General features: G+C 45.3%; 1 non-coding gene across 1 annotated transcript; it reads left to right on the plus strand.

The window, feature by feature from the left end:
• The first annotated feature begins 1,988 nt into the window (after positions 1-1,988).
• LOC131741921 (U6 spliceosomal RNA) lies at positions 1,989-2,095 on the plus strand. The gene has a single exon (XR_009331274.1). It is a non-coding gene; the product is annotated as a U6 spliceosomal RNA (small nuclear RNA).
• The last annotated feature ends 14,779 nt before the right edge of the window (positions 2,096-16,874 follow it).

Consider the following 16,874-nt stretch of genomic DNA (forward strand, 5'->3'; position numbering starts at 1 on the left):
GACAGCTGGGAGTTGAGAGCAGCTCGCGGGGGACAAGGCCTGCCCACAGCCAGGGCCTTCCGGGCTCCCACAATGACATGTGAGTGGACGGCCGAGACACGTGAGCAAAGCCCCCACCTTGACGTCTGGTGAGGTGGAGAATTTCGGGGCTGATCGAGGAAGAGACGGGACCACAACGTGTCAGGATCACAGAACAGGCCTACTGGGTCAGGACTGCGTGAAAAGGACCTTACAGACAGCTGCAGGAGACCTTACGGGGGCAGCTGTGGCACCCAGAGGGGAAACAGGGCAAGGGAACTCCCAGGAGAGAGTGCGGTGGGGAGTTTCCAGGTCAGAGACGCCTGAAGGGCAAGAGCAGATTTGGGGTCTTTAATGGCCTCAGGGTTTGTCTTATCTAAGGTAAGCTGATGCTGAGTGCAGTTTTGCAAAGCGGGCAGGCTCAGGTGGCTAAAAATACCCTCCTTTGGGCTATATTTAAAGCAATCGGATGTGTGAGGATTTGAATTTAGCACTGGTGGGCTTGGAGCCTGCTGTGAAGAAGTAAAAAACACTGAGGTCATCTCTAGCCCATGAAATAACAGCAGCCACAACAAGAGAAAGACCAGGACACCATGGCAATGGAGGGAGCAGGAGAAAATCGTGAACGAGAGCCTCTGCTGTTAACGTCCTCAGAGATACGAGAAGAACTTGCAGGGCGCTCTATAAAAGGAACGCTCAGAAAACAAAAGGAGTATCTTTGAAACGGAAATTATTGGAGCAAAAATGGAAAATTCAACAGAAGAGAAGGTTAAGGAAATAGGACAGCAAACAGAACAAAAAAGACAGAGAAATTTTTTTAAATGAGTGGAAAATGAAAATGAGAGAAGCAACCCAGGAGGTCCCACGTCTGAATTTTAGGAATTTTGGAAGGAGAGAACAGAGGAAATGAAGTGGGGGAAATTATAAGTAAAAGAATTTAAGATAATTTCGCAGAAATAGAGAGCATGCCCACTGAATACTCAGCAAAATGAATGGGAAAGAAACAAACCATAGATGTGAAATGTTTGAGCCTAAAGATTTCCAGAAATCAAAAAGATTTCTCATATAAAGGGCGAAGAATCGGAATGTTCCTGGGTGGCTTAATCGCAATATTAGAAGTTAGGAGACAAAATTCCATGGGAAAATAATTTCCAAACTAGAATTTTATGCCCCAACTAAAAAAACAGAGTTTTCGTTAAAGGAGAGCAAAAAGACATTTTCAGATATGCAAGGTCTCAAAACATGAACTCCGACAGGCACTCTATCTCAGGATGCTTATAGAAGAGTGCGCTCCACCAAAATGAGGAGTCATCAGGAGAGAAAGGGGATCCAGAAGCAGGAAATCCAACATATGTGGGGTGGGGATGGTCCCAAGGTGACACCAGCACGGGACTGAGAAGCAGCCGGGTATTTCTGGGGCAGGAAGCGAGAGCTCCAGAATTTTTCTAAAGAGTAAAATACATGCCTGTATTCAGGTGATAAGTTGAACTGTTCTCAAAACAGAAAGAAAACATTTTAGCCCCAGTGGAAAAGGACTCCTTTGCATTTCTTAAAAAACGAAAAACATTTTTTTGCTGTCGTTGTTTTCAAAAAAACCAATCAAGTCCTTCTGTTTTTCCATGTCGTTTGTCATTTGTGCATCTATATGGATAATATGAAGAAGACAAAATTTGGGGTAAAGAATATTCCAGCATCTCTGGCTATCTCCAGAACGCAAGACCATACTACCCTCTTGTCTTAAACACTTCAGTTTTCCTCTTGAATATTGTGCAGCAAAACTCCCCCTAACGCATAGAGCCCATGGGTTTTCCAGATGGCTTGGGGCCTGTTCTATAATGTGAGCACAGTAGGAGCCTATATCTGGAGGATTTTAGTGAAAAGAGCCTGAGCTTTGAACCTGAACAGACTAGCCTCTGCCACTCTGCAGCTGATGTATTTTGGCAACTGTTCTGACTTTTAAAAATGATCCTGTGCTCGCTCCGGCAGCACATATACTAAAATTGGAACAATACAGAGAAGATTAGCATGGCCCCTGAGCAAGGATGACATGCAAATTCGTGAAGCATTCCATAGTTTTTGTGTATCACGGGATAAAGTAAATGAATGATTATACTGATTTCTTTGAGAACTGAGATTTTTAGCATGAGACAAAGAAAACATGTAAGATCGATGCAGTTAAACAAAAACACTATAGTCTTCAAGAAAAAAAAAAAAAGATCCTATCGTGACTACAAAGCATCTAGTACCATGGGTGGTTCCTAGAGATGCTTAATGCCTTGTGGCTGTGACATATGTTAATGTTCTGTAGTTTCCACAGTGCTTTCATCTGTCCTTTCTCATCGACTCTTCATTGAGATGGGAGGAGAGGTGGGAGGGCGAGTTTGAAGTCTCCACTTAAAAAAAAACCGACAAAACCAAGGCTCGGCACAGTCTAGTCCTCTGGGATGGACCCTTTGGTGGCGTAGCATTTCTCGTCACTGGGCAACGCTCTACCACAGACAGAGCCATTGAGAAGGGGACTTCCTTGAAAGATCATTCACCCCTCTTCCCGTCCTACCCTAGCAGCAGCAGAACCAGTGGTTGAGAACAGACTGTGATTACAGACCTGCTCCCAGAAAGAGGGTGTTTTGATGTTCCAAGTGGGACCAGGAGGGATAAGTGATGACAGGACAGAGTGGATCCAGGAAATGATGTTTTCCTATCCATTGCCCAAAGGAAATTGGAAAACGAGTGTGTATGAATCACCTCACTCCGGTAAATACGTTTACTACATACATGGGATAAGAAATATCAGGGCAGCCTGCAGAAGTAATAAGGACAAAGCCCCAAGCAAAGGATAGAGCTTTTATTTTTATTTTTTTTGCCTCTCACTGTTGTGGCCTCTCCCGCCGCGGAGCACAAGCTCCGGACGCGCAGACTCAGCGGCCATGGCTCACGGGCCCAGCTGCTCCGCGGCACGTGGGATCCTCCCGGACCGGGGCACGAACCCGTGTCCCCTGCATCGGCAGGCGGACTCTCAACCACTGCGCCACCAGGGAAGCCCCGCCCGAGCTTTTATTCTTAAGCAGGCTTAGAGTTCCTCTTTGAACATAACTAAGTAAACATTTGTGTTAAACCATGTCTTGAAAATGGTGAATGGGAAGGATTGTGCCAAGAATGCCATTTTAAACAAATTCAGACTTCTCGAGTCATTTAGAAATAACTTAAAAAGCTTCAGAGACTATTATAAGAACTGCCATGAAAGCAGGATTCCCATTTAATTGTCTGAGCAAATTATCTGTGTATATGAGACTTCTGTTTACTTTTTCTTTTAAAGGAAATGTACAGGACTTCCCTGGTGGCGCAGTGGTTAAGAATCCACTTTCTAAAGCAGGGGACACGGGTTCGAGCCCTGGTCCGGGAAGATCCCACATGTCGTGGAGCACCTAAGCCCGTGTGCCACAACTACTGAGCCTGTGCTCTAGAGCCCGCGAGCCACAACTACTGAGCCCATGCGCCACAACTACTGAAGCCCGCATGCCTAGAGCCCGTGCTCTGCAACAAGAGAAGCCACGGCAATAAGAAGCCCGCACAGCGCAACGAAGAGGAGTCCCCGCTCGCCACAACTAGAGAAAGCCTGGGTGCAGCAACGAAGACCCAACGCAGCCATAAATAAATAAATAAATAAAAGAAAAAGAAATGTACGGTGGAGCTAAGAAAGTTATGTTAGACTGTTTTCTGTAGGGCAAAGAACCCTGAAGGCGTCATTGTGTAAAGGATATTCATAATGTTGACCAAGTCAGAGAAAAATGAATTAAATTGTACACACACACACAGGCAGGTGTCATAAATTTTAGAAAGATTTCCATGCAGAATGATTAAAAGTGTTATTTCTGAAAATATTAGCAAAAGGTCAATAAATGGGGATTGAATGCAGAAAAATTATTTACAACAATTAATAAATATCCGAAGAGTAAAACACTAACATGTAAATGGTTATCTCTAACATATAACAATATATTCCAATAGTCCTGTTATAGACTGGCTTTTGGGAATTTGGAGCTTATTTTCCCAAATAAGCAGTGCTGTAGACATCAGTTATGCTCTCACAAAAGTTTAGGTAAAACATCATGTAGATAAAACCCTGTGTACCTGCAGTGAAAATGAGTAGAAATTCTAGCACAGAAGTACAAAAGGAAAACAATAAAATTGTGTTAGAAATGCTATATTAGTTTGCATGCTAGTGTTCGAGGATTACAGAACTACTGAAAAAAGAGATTACTTCTGGGGGGATTCTGAGTGAGGTATCTGGGCTTTCAAATAACTGAAGTGCTGGTGGCACCCATGTGATTTCACTTTAATACTTATGGCCTCCTCTTTTTTTTTTTTTTTTTTTTTTTTGCGGTACGCGGGCCTCTCCCTGCTGTGGCCTCTCCCGTCGCGGAGCACAGGCTCCGGACGCGCAGGCTCAGCGGCCATGGCTCACGGGCCCAGCCGCTCCGCGGCATGTGGGATCCTCCCGGACCGGGGCACGAACCCGTGTCCCCTGCATCGGCAGGCGGACTCTCAACCACTGCGCCACCAGGAAACCCCTTTTTTTTTTTTTTTTTTTTTTTTTTTTTTTTTTTAAACTGATGTATAATTGATTTACAAGGTTGTGTTAAGGACAGTGTGTCTTTTAAGGTAAAAGGCAAATGATGAAAGATAGGGGCCTGTTGCAGGGACGTAAAGAGGGAGCTTTTGCACCCTTGTGAAAGGGTGTGAGACGGCATAACTTAATGGTAAGCAGCGAGCGGCGGGAAAAGGCAGTGAGTCACGGTTCCCTGAGATGCCTCATCACACGTGTCCTTCCGCCTTAACTCCTGCGGTTCTGGTCAGCGTCTTCAGGAGTGGTGGATTCTAGGGGTGGGGTAGCGTGGGGGAGGGTGGAGCAAGAAGGAGGCAGGGTGCATCCAGCCACTGTACATACAGAACATCTGTAAACTGAACCCTCGTAACTTGAGGACTACCTGTATCGTGTATATTTCAATCACATCCACGCCACCCCATTTTTTCCCCCACATGGTTCCCCAATTTCTGATAATTGTGAGTCTCTGCAATAGAACCATGATTATCATCCATCACATCCCCTCCTGATAAATTAAGAAAAGTGTAGCTTGAGGCGTTACAAAAGGACCAGAAGAAATCAGTGACCAGATTGTTTACCTAGACTTTGCGTTTCTGGAATGTGAATAAGCGCATGCTCACTTGGTAAACAGAGGAACCATATTAGTATAAAGTGAAGCCCTTTTGTTTCATATAGAAGTTTTCTCAGTTTACTGTTTTGAGCTGCTAAAGCACCAGTGCCTGCAAGCAAAGCACATCAATGAAGCTGAACTCAGCAAGGTGCGGGGCAATCCAGAACAGTACTCGCCCCTTCTTTCCTCCTGTTAGCTCCGGTGGCCACATGCTCTATTTTGGAAAGGCTTATGCACACTTGTCCCTAATCTTTGTGTATTAGCCCATGTCTCCCTAACTCTATAGCCTCAAGCTTTCCTCACAGCCCTTCCGTCAAGCTACCTTCCCCTCTTATTTAAAAAAATTCCCCCGGTTTTACTGAGATATAATTGACATACAGTATTGTATTAGTTTCAGGTGTACAACACGATTGATAATATGTATATATTGTGAAATAACCACCACAATTACTTAATACCATCACCTCACATAGTTAAAAATTTTTTTTTCTTGTGATGCAGACTTTTAAGATCCACTCTCTTAGCAACTTTCAAATATATAACACAGTATTAACTATAGTCATTATGCTGTACGTTACATTTCCAGAATGTCTTGTAACTGAAAATTTGTACCTTTGGACCACTTTCACTATTTTTAGAAGAAATCTCTAGAGCAGGGATTTGTGGCCACACATTCTTTAATCTCCACTACCCAGTGCAGAATAAACATTTACCAGAATGGTATTGAAATATTTACCGCTCTCTGCAGTTCTCCCCACCCTTTCACCTTTAGGCTGTTGCACCAGCTCTATCCGGAATATCCTTGGCTGGTAGGGCAGTGCCACAGATCCAATTCTTACTCTCATTCGAATACCACCCCCGCCCCAACCCCACTTTGCAAAATCTGCAGGATTTGATCTCAGCCGCTGCAGCTCTTTATCGGTATCTCTCCATCTCTCGGTTTTCTCTCACATTATATCGACAACACTCGTCAGTTCCCTTGCTAGAGCGCCCAGCTCGGGAAATGCAAAAATGTAGTCTGATGTTTATTCCCCCTACACCCAGGCCAGTGCTCGGCTGATTAAGTGCATGTGGAAGAATAAAGAACATGCAAAGCCGAGGGATCCAGCGTGTGTTCTGCGGCTCAACAACCTCGACTTTCCACTGGGTCCTTTCAAAAGGAGTTTCTGTGGACTTGGGAGGGGGCGGGGGCGGCCTGAACTCCGCTGCCAGGCTGGCTCCAAGGAGGCCAGAACGAGGGGTCAAACCTCGGACCTAACCCCGCTCCCGCCCCAAGTCTCCGTAAGTCCCCCCGGGCTGGCTGGGAGCACAAAAGGAGGGCAACACCCAAAATGCGAGGGTAGGAAGGGAGACGTGGTGCCTGCAACTGGCCGCCGGGCCTTCTTGGGCCCCACAGGCCGAGACTGGCACCGCGTAACCCGGTAACCCACGCCTTCATCCTGGGGGCCTCAGAGCCACGCCTCACCGCGTACCCCAGCAGACGGGAGCGCGGAGAACTGATCCCCCGGGACGCCTTCGACTGCGGCACACAAAGGCCGGAAGTAAGTCGGCGTCAGCCTGGAGAGGCGTCCTCTCTAGGACCCAGGAGGCCCCACACCTCAGTGGTTCGCCAGACTCGCAGGTGGGGGGAGAGGACCAGGGCCAGATCAGGCAAGACCTGTCTCCCGGGGCGTGTGATCCACTCCAGGGGCAGCAAAGTGAATCGAAAGGAACAACTTGGAAATCAAATCCAGAACTTTTATGTGCAAGAGAAACTCCCCTTAAATGTATTCAGGCCTGTTTCAGCTAAGGGTTTGGAGCACAGTGGGTTATCATCCTAGCTCCCCGCAGACGAGGAGGAAACAACCTGGAGAAAGTTCTCCGTGGCTCAGGGCTCAGGGCCTCTCACTGACAGAGTGGGTCAGAACCCGGATCTGTGCCACCACAGTCAGTGCACTTTCTGCTGCCCGGGGCTGCCTCTCATCAGAAAGACTCAGTAGGGACAGGTGAGTGTCTTCAGTAAATGGTGTTGGGAAACTGGATTACCACCTGCAGAAGAATGAAACTGGACCCCTATCTTCTACCACTCACAAAAACTAACTTGAAATGGATTAAAAACTTAAATATAAGACCCAAAACCATAAAACTAATGAAGAAAACACAAGGAAAAAGCTCCTTGACATTGGTCTCGGCAACAATTTTTTTGAAGATGACAACAAAAGCACAAGCAACAAAAGCAAAGATAAATAAGTAGGATTGCATTAAAATAAAGAACTGCTCAGTTCTTTATTCTTTTTTGCAGAAAAAAGTCTGAAAAATGAAAAGGCAACCTATGGAAAGGAAGAAAATATTTGCAAACCATCTATCTGATAAAGAGTTACTATCCAAAATGTATAAGAAACTTATACAACTTAACATCAAAAACCTAATAATCTGTTTATTGTATAATGGACAGAGGACCTGAATAGACGTTTTTCCAAGGAAGACATAACAATTGCCAACGGGTACTTGAAGAGATGCTCAGTATCACCAATCATCCAGAAAGTGCAAATCAAAACGACAATGAGGAGCTTCCCTGTTGGCACAGTGGTTAAGAATCCGCCTGCCAATGCAGGGGACACGAGTTCAAGCCCTGGTCCGGGAAGATCCCACATGCCATGGAGCAACTAAGCCTGTGAGCCACAAATACTGAGCCTGCACTCTAGAGTTCGCGAGCCACAATTACTGAGCCCTCGTGCCACAACTACTGAAGCCCGCAAGCCTAGAGCCCATGCTCCGCAACAAGAGAATGAGAAGCCCGCGCACCACAACGAAGAGCAGCTCCCACTCGCCGCAACTAGAGAAAACCCGCACGCAGCAATGAAGACCCAATGCAGCCCCCCCCTCAAAAAAGACAATGAGATATTACCTCACATTTGTTATAATGGCTTTTATCAAAAAGACAAGAGATAACAAAAGCTGTTGAGGATGTAGAGAAAAGGGAACCTGGTGCATTGTTGATGGGAATATAAATTGGTACAATGACTATGGAGAACAGTATGAGGTTTTTCAAAAAATTAAAAATAGAACTATGATATGAGCCAGCAATCCCACTTCTGGGTAGATATCCAGAGGAAATTAAATTAGGATCTTAGAGAGATATCTGCATTCCTGTTCATTGCAGCATTATTTGCCATAGTAAAAATACCAAAACAACCTAAGTGTCCATCTAGGGATAAATGGATAAAGACGATGCGATATCTATCTTCTTCTGGTATATGGGATTATTCAGCTATGAGAAAGAAGGACATCCTGCCATTTTTGACAACATAGAGGGATCTTGAGGGCATTATGTTAAGTGAAGTTAAGTCAGACAAGAAGTCTCCGGGTCCAACAGCCAGTACTGGATTAAGCCAAGCTCTTCTGTTCCTTAGCAGAATGTCCTCAGGTTCATCCACGTTGCAGCATGAGTAAGGATTTCCTTCCTTTCTAAAGTTGAATAATGTTCCATCGTTTGGATAGATCACATTTTGTTTATCTGTTCACCCTTTGATGGACACTTGAGTTGTTTCCACCTCATCTTGACATTTAAGAGAGAAATGACGTGATCTTACCTGTGTTGTCAGAGCATCGAGCATGTTAGGAAAGGAGACAGACTTGTGAGGACTGTGAATAATTGATGGAGGTGCAGCAAGACAGGAGCAGTCTGCGGGAGAAAAGGGCCCGAGTCAGAGCATAATTTGGTGACATCTAGGCTGCCGGGGATGAAAGGGAGGGGACAGGAACCTTAGCTTGGGAGGTTGGGAGGAGAAACCCAGAGGTGAAGGAGCAGGAGGCGGGAGAAGACGAGGATGGTGAAGAGGGAAAGCAGCTTTGGTTTTCTTTGGGGGTGGGGTGGAGTGGGGAAGGTCCTGCTGGAATTGGGATTCGTGATTCTGAGACGTCTTCAGGACATCCAGGGGGCAATGCTGGGGAATAGATGTGAAAACGGAGTGAGATGATCCCATAATTATAAAAGGGATCAACAAATACAGTGGAAGAGAGATGCCCTCCTCTCTCCTCTCACCCAGGGCTCCCGGCCAAGCCCTGCAGGTTCCTAGAGCTGCAGGGAGAACCTCTGCGAGCCCGTTAGCTGGACACACAGCGCCCTCTCCTGGCGATAACTTGCAGCTGCAACTGAGCCTGCGCCCTAGGGCGGAAATGCCTTTCCCGCTGAGCCTCCGGAAAGCCGCAGCTGCGGCCCATTAGCCTAAGAAAGAACTGTGACTGATGGGTTTTAAGATCCTGCACGAGAGGATTGCGTGCTCAAGGGTCCAGAGAGGCTAACCGCCCCCTCAGCAGGTGCCGTGAGCCTCGGAGGCACTTGCGGGACAGCAAAGTGGAAATGGGAATCAATACGGAAGGGGCACAGAAAATAGAGGAAGGTTCATGCATTAATCGTGAAAGGCAAACCGAGTTATCAAAAAAAAAACCCTTCTGCATCTCAAAAGCTTAAAATAAAGGTGTGGGGCTTCCCTGGTGGCGCAGTGGTTAAGAGTCCGCCTGCCGATGCAGGGGACACGGGTTCGTGCCCCGGTCCGGGAGGATCCCACGTGCCGCGGAGCGGCTGGGCCCGTGAGCCGTGGCCGCTGAGCCTGCGCGTCCGGAGCCTGTGCTCCGCAACGGGAGAGGCCACAACAGTGAGAGGCCCGTGTACCGCAAAAATAATAAAATAAAATAAAGGTGCGTTTCTCACTTACTTCACAGTTAGTGGCCGAGATGTACGGCCCCCCCTAGATGTCAATCCCCCTCCCACAGCCTCCAGCACCAACCTTAACCTCCTACCCTGATACCCACACCGACCCAGGCACTGTGGACACTTATAAATGGAGCCACTGAGGAATCAGGAGAAATCCAGGCAACTTTGAAAAATGTGCCTATTCTCCGAGTCCTGTGTATCCCCCCACTTCCCACCCCCATTACAGACAGTTAGTCAAGGACTTTGGTCACTGTGGCTGGACTGTCTGCATAGCCCCGAATGGCGGGTTCACAGTTCTCTGTTTCCAAGGAGGTGATCACATGCCATCAGCAAAGAGGTGCTGTAGGCACCTGGCTCAGTGGCTCCTCCTTGAGAGGGGGAAAGAGTTGGACCCTAGATTCACCCTTGGTTCCCATCCTGCCTCTTCTACTTACTGCCTGAGTGGCCTTCACAAGTGATTCAACCTTTCTGAAACTTTGTTTCGTTGATAGTCACCTAACTCTCTTATTAGGTGTATAAATGCTTAGGATTTGATGAATTGACCCCTTTATAATACCGGAATGACCTCTTTATCCCTGGTAATATTTTTGCTATGAAACCTAATTTGATATTAATATAGTCCCTCAAGCTTTCTTTTTTTAAAAATTTATTTTACTTTATTTATTTTTGGCTGTGTTGGGCCTTCGTTGCTGTGCGCGGGCTTTCTCTAGTTGTGGCGAGCAGGGGCTACTCTTCGTTGCGGTGCACGGGCTTCTCATTGCGGTGGCTTCTCTTGTTGCGGAGCACGGGCTCTAGGTGCGTGGGCTTCAGTAGTTGTGGCACATGGTCTCAGTAGTTGTGGCTCGCGGGCTCTAGAGCACAGGATCAGTAGTTGTGGCGCACGGGTTTAGTTGCTCCGCGGCATGTGGGATCTTCCTGGACCAGGGCTCGAACCTGTGTTCCCTGCATTGGCAGGCAGACTCTCAACCAGTGTGCCACCAGGGAAGCCCCCAAGCTTTCTTTTGATTAATGTTAGCAAAGTATATTTTTCCATCCTTTTACTTTTAAACTATGTGTGAATTTATATTTAAAGTGAGTTATTGGCGGGACTTCCCTGGTGGCGCAGTGGATAAGACTGTGCACTCCCAGTCAGGGGGCCGGGGTTTGATCCCTGGTCAGGGAACTAGATCTCACATGTATGCTGCAACTAAGAGTTTGCATGCCACAACTGAGGAGCCTGAGTGTCGCAAGTAAGGAGCTGGCGAGCCGCAACTAAAGAGCCCTTGAGCTGCAACTAAGGAGCCCATATGCCGCAACTAAGACCCAGTACAACCAAATAAATAAATAAATACATATTTTTTAAAAATAAAGTGAGTTATTTGTACATAGCATATAGTTAGGTTTTGCTTTTCTACTCAGTCTGTCTCTCTGCCTATAAATTGGAGTGGGTTGACCATTTACACTTAATGTGGTTATTTATATGGTTAGATTTAAACCTCCCATTTTGCTATTTGTTTGCTATTTGTCTGATATGCTTTATTCCCTTTTCCTCCTTTTCTGCCTTCTTTTGGATGAATTGATCATATGTTTACATTTCTATTTTGTCTCCTTTGTTGCCTGTTAGCTACAATCCTTTTTTGACTATTTTATACTGTACATCTTCATCTTATCACAGTTTACCTTCAAGTGATATCAGACCATTTCACAACACAGTATAGGAATCTTGCAAAACATACTCCTCTTTCTCTCCTCCTGGCCTGTATGTAATATGGGGTCACAGCACACTCCACCATGCTCTCACCGCAGGTGCAGGTCTTTTCTTACCGAAGTCAGTCTATAAAGTCTGGAAAAGTAGAGGACACTTCCCCATTGCATTCCTTGCCTCATGGCCCCTTCCACACATCACTCCAGACTCCTGCCTCTGACATCACATCTCCCACTGTACTCTCTGACCTCCTGCCACCTTCTTATAACGAACCCTGTGACTTCATTGGGCACACCCAGACAATCCATGGAAATGTCCGCATCTGGAGATCCTTAACTTTTTTCCTTTTTTTTGGCCACACCTACCTAGTGGCATGCAGGATCTTAGTTCCCCAATCAGGGATTGAACCCGTGCCCCCTGCAGTGGAAGCGCGGAGTCCTAACCACTGGACCGCCAGGGAAGTCCCACGATATCCTTAACCACATTCGCAAAGTCCCTTTTTCATATAAGGCCACATTCATAGGTTCTGGGGATTGGGATGTGCATATCTTGGGGGGCATTACCCAGTCTACTCTAGGCGAGAAAAGGAGGCACATATGGCCCCCAAACATATGAAAAGTAGATCAACTTCATTAATATTCAGAAAAATGCAACTTAAAATAAAAAGGGCATGATCACAGAAAACTGTTAGGCATTGCCTTATAGGATGGGGTATATTCTATCTAACATTAGCCTACATTCTGGTAATTCCTCAAAGATGAAAACGCTAAAGAAAATCTTGCATGGGTGCAGATATAGAAATGTATGGGAAATGTGCATAACAATATTGATGAAATAGCAAAACCGAGAAACAACCCAAATATCATCAATATTAGAACATATAAATCATTGTGGTTTATCTAAACAATGAAGAACTACACAGCAGTGAAAATTAATGGACTTCAACTGCATGTGTGAGCATTACTTATATTCATACCCACGTTAACATGTATGAGTCTAAAAATATATAATACAGAGGCAAAAAGGAAATCACAGAACTGTATAATTCCACCACATATATAAAAAGTAAAAACAGGCAACATTAAAAACAGATTTTAAACAAAGTAGATACGTGTTAAAAGTATAAAAAAATAAAGGTATGATAAATATATATTTTAGGAAGATGGATACCCTGGAGGGTTGGGAGAAGGAGATTTTTAAAAGGGGCAAACACATCATTAAAAACTCTACAAATAACAAATGCTGGAGAGGGTGTGGAGAAAAGGGAACACTCCTGCACTGTTGGTGGGACTGTAAATTGGTGCAGCCACTATGGAAAACAGTATGGAAGTTTCTCAAGAAACTAAAAATAGAGCTACCATATGACCTATCAATTCCACTCCTGGGTATATAGTAAAAAAAAAAAAGAAAAAATGAAAACACTAATTAAAAAGATACATGTACCCCAATATTCATAGCAGTATTATTTACAATAGCCAAGTTATGGAAGCAATCTGAGTGTCCATTAACAGATGAATGGACAAAGAAAATGTCACACACACACACATACTCACACTATGGAATACTACTCAGCCATAAAAAAGAATAAGATTTTTGCCATCTGTAACAACATGGATGGACCTGGAGGGTATTATTCTAAGTGAAATAAGTCAGACAGAGAAAGACAAATACTGTGTGATATCACTTACATGTGGAATCTAAAAAATACAACAGGGCTTCCCTGGTGGCGCAGTGGTTGAGAATCCGCCTGCCGATGCAGGAGACACGGGTTCGTGCCCTGGTCCGGGAAGATCCCACATGCCGCGGAGCAACTAAGCCCGTGAGCCATGGCCGCTAGGCCTGCGCGTCCGGAGCCTGTGCTCCGCAACGGGAGAGGCCACAACAGTGAGAGGCCCGCATACCGCAAAAAAAAAAAAATAAAAAAATAAAAATAAAAAATAAAAAATAAAAAATACAACAAACTAGTGGATCTAACAAAAAGGAAACAGATTCACAGATATAGAGAAAAAACTAGTGGTTACCAGTGGGGAGAGGGAAGGGGCAGAGGGGCAAGAGAGGGGTAGGGGATTGAGAGGCACAAACTACTACATATAAAATAAATAATCTACAAGAATATATCTTACAACACAGGGAATATAGTCAATATTTTATAGTAACTATAAATGGAATATAACCTTTACAAGTTGTGAATCACTATGTTGTATAATATTGTACATCAACTATACCTCAATTTAAAAAAAAGAAAGAGAAAAAGAGACTTTACCCTTAGACAGTTCCCTAGTAGAAGAAATACTAAAGGTTGTACCTCAAGAAGAAAATTTAGTGCACCTATGTTCATAGCCCATTATTCACAATAGCCAAGAGGTGGAAACACCCCAACTGTCCATCAGTGGATGAATGGATCAAGAAGATGTGGCACATACATACACACCATGGAATATCATCTAACCCTAAAAAGGAATGAAGTTCTGACAGATGTTACAACATGCATGAACCTTGAAGAGATCATGCTAAGGAAAATAAGCCAGTCACAATGTTCTATGATTCCACTGATATGAGGGGTTTCAAGTAGTCAAATTCATAGAGACAGAAAATAGAATGATGATCGCCAGGGGCTGAGGGCAGGTAGAAATGGGTACAAAGTTTCAGTTTTGCAAGACGAAAGAGTTCTGGAAATCCACTGAACAACAACAGTGTGAATATATTTAACACTGCTAAAATGAACACAAAAATGGTTAAGACCACGGTCACCAAGGGAAAAAAAAAAGAGAGAGAGAAGGAGAAAAAGATTTAATCCGGAGGAAGGCATAAAATTGAAGAAGCAACACTGAGCAAAGAAACTGGTAAACATGTTGGTAAATCTAAATAAGAATTGAATTAAATATTGTCTGCAACGCAAGGAATGCATTAGAGGTGGACAAGTCTAGAAACAGCGACACTAGGGTGACATTTTGGTAATTCTGTCTTTTTTTTTTTGTAAATTTCTTTCTTTCTTTATTTTTGGCTGCATTGCGTCTTCATTGCTGCAAGCGGGGGCTACTCTTCAGTGCAGTGTGTGGGCTTCTCATTGCGGTGGCTTCTCTTGTTGTGGAGCACGGGCTCTAGAGCGCAGGCTCAGTAGTTGTGGCGCACGGGCTTAGTTGCTCCTCGGCATGTGGGATCTTCCCAGACCAGGGCTCGAACCCGTGTCCCCTGCACTGGCAGGTGGATTCTTAATCACTGCGCCACCAGGGAAGTCCTGGTAACTCAGTCTTGAACTAAGGCACCTTCTTAATTCATGGGGCAGAAATCTGTACAACTAGTAGAATGATAAGATGTGCTCAATGAAGGAGAAGTTGTCAGTGATGACACCTAAGTTTTTGCTTGGAATCCAGGGTTGATGGCATAGCTAGACATTAAGATGGAGAAAATGCCAACAGAGGACTTTTATTTTCTTGAGGGTATGAAATTATAGCGGATTTACCATCAAAAGGTCTTTAAAGGCTGGTAATTTGAAATATGATGAGGCTAGGAGTATGGTAGTGTTTAGGGGTCTGTTATCTGCAGCCAGATTGCTTTTTCAGATCCCATCTCCTTTACTTACTAGCTGGTCAACCTTTTACAAGTTACTTAACTTCTCTATTCTTCATTTCTCTCCTCTGTAAGAGGGCAGTAACAGTATTTAGTTCATGAAGTTGTTATGAAGTGTGAATTAATAACCATTTAGCACTTAGAATATCCATCATTTATTAAGCAACTAAATAAAATGTTGGTGTAACAAGATATTGGAAATTTGGACTGGGATTTCAAGAGGGAATATTCTAGAAAATACAACACATATGACATTCTAAAGTGGTTTGTTAGTCTAAAATGCAATATTTCAGAGGAAAACCAAATAAGTAAGTTATGTCATTCGAACTCTACACCCACGTCTAAGTTGTATACAATGGCAGAGTTGTTGGAAATCAGAGGGAGAGAGGGTTAACTCTGGAGGGACGCTGCCTTGGAAAGAGATGTGTTGTTAGTTCTCCCCAGGGGAAAGGGGTGAGGGTGCTGCCTCCTGTATCTCATGCCTAGCGACAGGGGCCCCAGTGTGTGGATTCCCGACTGATAAACCAAAAAGGCAGGAGATAGGACATCCAGCAGATGAATGGAAGGAGATGTGGCTGTGCTGGAAATGGCCTGTATGCCCAGAGTTTCCTGGCCCTAAGGACGCATCCATATGCATACTGCAGCCACTATGGAAAACAGTATGGAAGTTTCTCAAGAAACTAAAAATACAACTACCATATGACCTATCAGTTCCACTCCTGGGTATATAGTTTAAAACTGAATTCTCATAACAACCATGAGGGGGACTCATGGGGACAATGCTATCCGGATGAGTCTATTTTCTGGGGAAGAAGAGCTCTGTATGGTCTTCTGAGAGTGAGGGGAACCAGGTATGTAAGAGTTTGGGCTGAAGGGGGAGGGTTCGGCAGGGCAGCTTGGCGTTGAGGAGGGCTGCTGAGGAGGACAGAGAAGAAGACGGCAAACTGGGCTCGTAGCGTCATGGCATTTTGTCCAGAGGACAGAAGAATCTCTGAAGCCTGTCCTCGAGCACGGTCACCTCTCCCCGCGAGGGAGGCAGAAACCCAATGGAGCAATGACAAAGCGGAGTTGAATTTTGAATTTTGATCCAGTCACCTCGGGCTTTGGCCCAAACACCGTTACGTTTAACCAGTAGATTCTGCTGGGTTTTCTTCAAAGTATCCTCCTTTCCTAAGCTCGTTAGGTCTGAAGGACATCAGACTAGAGGAAGCCTTGACATTCGCTCTGTTCACTGGATCCCCAACAAGCCCCTTAACCTCACCTCACCTCAGTCTCACCACTGCGGTGGGGGCCCGGCCGACACACCTGTGAGCGCCTGGGGGGCCTGAAGCCAGAGAAAAGCAGACGGCCAGGCAGCGCGCACCCCTCCCGGGGGCTGCACTGATTTCACTCGGGTGACACTGGCAGTAGCAGCAGACCTAGCAGCCATCCCCTAGGGAGGCAATGGTTTTCAGAGGACTCGGGGCTCTGACTATTTCGCCTTTGGGAAGCAGGAGCAGGAGGGAGGGGGAGAGAGAGAGACAAAGACGGATCCTGGTCTCCCCGCAGGCAGGCCGAGAGTTCCTCTCCCCTCCAGCAGTACAGTGTTAGACCTGAACGGTCTCCGAGGGATCCCAGCTCGCCCAAGAACCGCCAAGAGTCGAGAGTCGCTGCAACACGCAAGAGGTTTATTAGGAGCCGGTGCACCGGG

This window comes from Kogia breviceps, chromosome 14 (genome assembly GCF_026419965.1).
Source record: "Kogia breviceps isolate mKogBre1 chromosome 14, mKogBre1 haplotype 1, whole genome shotgun sequence".
NCBI classification, from domain to species: domain Eukaryota; kingdom Metazoa; phylum Chordata; class Mammalia; order Artiodactyla; family Physeteridae; genus Kogia; species Kogia breviceps.